Source organism: Callospermophilus lateralis, chromosome 6 (assembly GCF_048772815.1).
Source record: "Callospermophilus lateralis isolate mCalLat2 chromosome 6, mCalLat2.hap1, whole genome shotgun sequence".
Lineage (NCBI taxonomy): Eukaryota > Metazoa > Chordata > Mammalia > Rodentia > Sciuridae > Callospermophilus > Callospermophilus lateralis.
The window spans coordinates 139,865,177-139,868,644 of record NC_135310.1 but is presented as its reverse complement, the minus strand read 5'-3'; the positions used below and the strand labels follow the sequence as shown (position 1 = coordinate 139,868,644).

At 37.5% G+C, this 3,468-nt stretch overlaps 1 pseudogene; it reads left to right on the top strand.

The window, feature by feature from the left end:
• Positions 1–661: 661 nt before the first annotated feature.
• Positions 662–1,833, top strand: LOC143400897 (septin-7 pseudogene; annotated as a pseudogene).
• The last annotated feature ends 1,635 nt before the right edge of the window (positions 1,834–3,468 follow it).

The window sequence follows — 3,468 nt, the reverse complement described above, 5'->3', positions numbered from 1 at the left end:
CTCAGGAGGCTGAGGCTAGAGGATCATAAGTTGGAGGTCAGTTTGGGCAACTTAGTGAGAGACCTTGTCTCTAAATAAATAAATAAATAACTGAGGATGTAGTTCACAATTGGGTTTAATCCCCAGTTCCACACACACATACACACAAATAATTTTGAAGGGCGCATAGAAATGTTTCAACTTAGGCATGCTGGTCAAACAAGAGTATCACTTAAGTGTGCATAACACAAAAATGAATTTATGATAAGAAGGGCAATAAAATGGAAGGTGAGCTCACTAAAAAAATAATTCTGGAAAAAAAACTGTCAAAAATAAAACAGCTGGGTATATCCTAGCCCTAGGAATTCCAGGGGCAGTAAACCTTGGTGAATGTTTGATTAGGATGTGTTCAATGTTATCTCCAGAACTCATTTTGTGAGAGGGCTCTAGGGTGCTGGAGCAAGAGTTGGTGAAATAACAGGACTGTCACTGAAGCCATCAAATATACCTCTTAGCCCCTATAAAAAGCACAGATCCAAACTAATAGATAAAAACCCATAAAACTCCCAGTGTCGTCCTCCACCATATACTCCCTCCATGTCTCCAGGATTTTCACAGACAAATGAAATAAAGTAAGCATTAGAGATACTGTTGAAGGAACATACAAAGAAGCCCAACTATTCACAAGTGGGAACTGGGGAGTAGCTCAAATGAAGAACCTTGAAGGCTACGTGGGATTTGCCAATCTCCCAAATCAAGTTTATAGAAAATCACAGAAGAGAGGGTTTTAATTCACATATGGTAGTAGGTGAATCTGGACTGGGAAAATCAATATTAATCAACTCATCATTCCTCACAGATTTGTATTTTCCTGAGTATCCAGACTGCTGGTGGAAAGATCCAAAGATTTAATCAAAGTAGGTGGTGCTCAGTTGCTGCTCACAATAGTTGATACCCCAGGGCTTGGAGATGCTGTGGACAATAGTCATTGCTGGCAATCTGTTATTGGTAACATTGATAGTAAATTATCCTTATAGGATTACCTAAATGCAGAATGTTAGTGAACACTCATCAGATGCCTGATAACAGAAGTACAGTATGGTTATACTTCTTTGCACCTTCAGGACATGGACCATTGGATTCTGAGTTTATGAAGTGTTTGCATGAAAAAGAAAACAGATAATGAAAGAAATTCAGGAACATAAAACATGTGAATTTCCAGAAACAGAAGATAAGGAAGAAAATAAGTGATTAAAAAGATAAAGGGCCATTGACCTCTTGCTGTGGGAGGCAGTAATACTATTATTGAAGTTAATGGCAAAAGGGTCAGAAGGAGGCAGCATATCCTTGGGGTGTGGCTGAAGTTGAAAACGGTGAGCATTTTGATCTTACAATACTAAGAAATATGTTGATAAAAACATAGATGCAGGAGTTGAAAAATGTTACTAATAATGTACATGATGAGAACGACAGAAGCAGAAAACTTGCAGCTGGAACTTACAATGGAGTTGATAATAGCAAGAATAAAGGGCAGCTTATGAAGAGCTCTCTGGCACAAAGGGAAGGAGAAAGGAGAGAGTGTGTAGCCAAGATGAAGAAGGTGGAAATGGAGATGGAGCGGGTGTTTGAGATGAAAGTCAAGGAAAGGTTGAAAAACTGAAGGACTTTGAAGCCGAGGTGTAGTGATGCCCTGAGCCAATGAAAAAGAATTTGGAAGCCCAACATAAGGAACTAGAGAGAAAATGATGTCAGTTTGTGAAGGAGAAAGCAAACTGGGAAGCTCAAGAATGTACTTTAGAGCAACATAACTCCTCAGGGACCTTGGAAAGGAACAAGAAAGGGAAGATCTTTTAAACTCTCTATTGACCTCCTGTTATGTGTTAGTTGCCAATAGGCCAGCTTGAACATCAGTGTTTGTGGGCTCCATTTGACCAATTTGTAGCACTTTTATCCATAATGATGAATTTAACAACAGAAAAAATTTTTTTATTGTTGTTGTTGTTGTTGATGGAGATTAAGATGCTTTGAAAATTGGGTAGGGGATTGTGTACTTACAAAGTAACAGCTCTAAGCAACTTTATATATTTTCTTTTCCTTTTGAAATTTTTTATTCAAAAGATCTCTTCAATTTAATTCAAGAGAACATTTTTACTGTTGTACAATCATACTCTGGTGGTCTAATTGTTTACAGGATATTCCAAAATAAAGGTACTCCAGAAGGTTTTTATTGAGTATAAATTGCCACAAAATCATGCAAACTATGCTTCCCTAGGATAATTATAATACAGCTATATTATGCAGTTATATTATGCAGTCTATACAATAATGTAATTTAGTCTAACACAGTTCACCCTAATTTTTGACACTTCCATTGTTTAAAAATACACATGGAAAAAAACCCAATATCCTTACAATGCACCAAGAGCTTTTTAATAACAACTGCTTTTTGTTTTGGATTCTTTACATACATATTATTCTCATTTAGTGCCCTCTTTAGCCTGAATCTCATAACTCCTTCATATTTGTAATAACATTTTATTTCCTTATTTTCCATATACTGGCCTGCTAAAATACAATATAGCATCTTTCATATGATAGAAAACAACAAAGAAATTTTCCTTTAGCTCCCTCTTTACATTTTATGGTAAGTAGCCAGTGGAAAATGCATTTATAGATCATTTCTAAGCAAATTGTGAAGCTAATGACCGACCTGTTTCTGCTTATAATGAAGTCTCTTTGTTTTACTACCAATGGACATTTTGGTCTCTTAAAGAGAAAAAAAGTTACAATTCTGTATTTAGTTGCATCCATATATTATGTTGCTGTATTTTTGTAGTATTAAAAAGTTTGCATAATAAACAATGCTGTGATGTTAAAATTATGACACAAAAAATGAAGACATTAAGCCAGAATGCACTTCAAGGTCACATCAGGGACACACAAGATATCCCAATATCTCAAAGTGTGACATGCCAAAAGGTAGGATGTGGCGCTGCAAATCAAAGGACCTTCTGTGGAAAAACCCCGAAAAGAGAATTTCTTCTGCCAGAATACTTAGTGTAGGCTCTGTTCCCACAAATGCCCAGACGTTCTTTTATCTGCCTCTGATTTATCAGAAAAGGGTAAAGAGAAACCTAGAATCTGAGAACCAGCTGCTCATATTATGAGGGGGTGGGGGATGAAAGAAAATATTCTTAGAAGACCATGGCCAAGGGCAAGAGGGAGCCAGTGTTGGACTCAGAAGAGTGCACAGGAAGAGAGGCTCTGAAGAAAGTAAATGGACGTGAACTACCACTTACCAGAAGCTGCAGTTAAGACAGAGACCAGTAGATAAAGGTGATGGGTATCCCGAGCTGGTTCCTCAGGGGTGAGGGAAGGAAGATCCTTAATGAAAGGGACAAAGACAGAGCTTGGGGAGCAAGAGAAGAAAATGGAGTCAGTAAAGAGGGGAGGATGATTTTACTGGTTTAGGAGCCAGTTGCCTAGAAC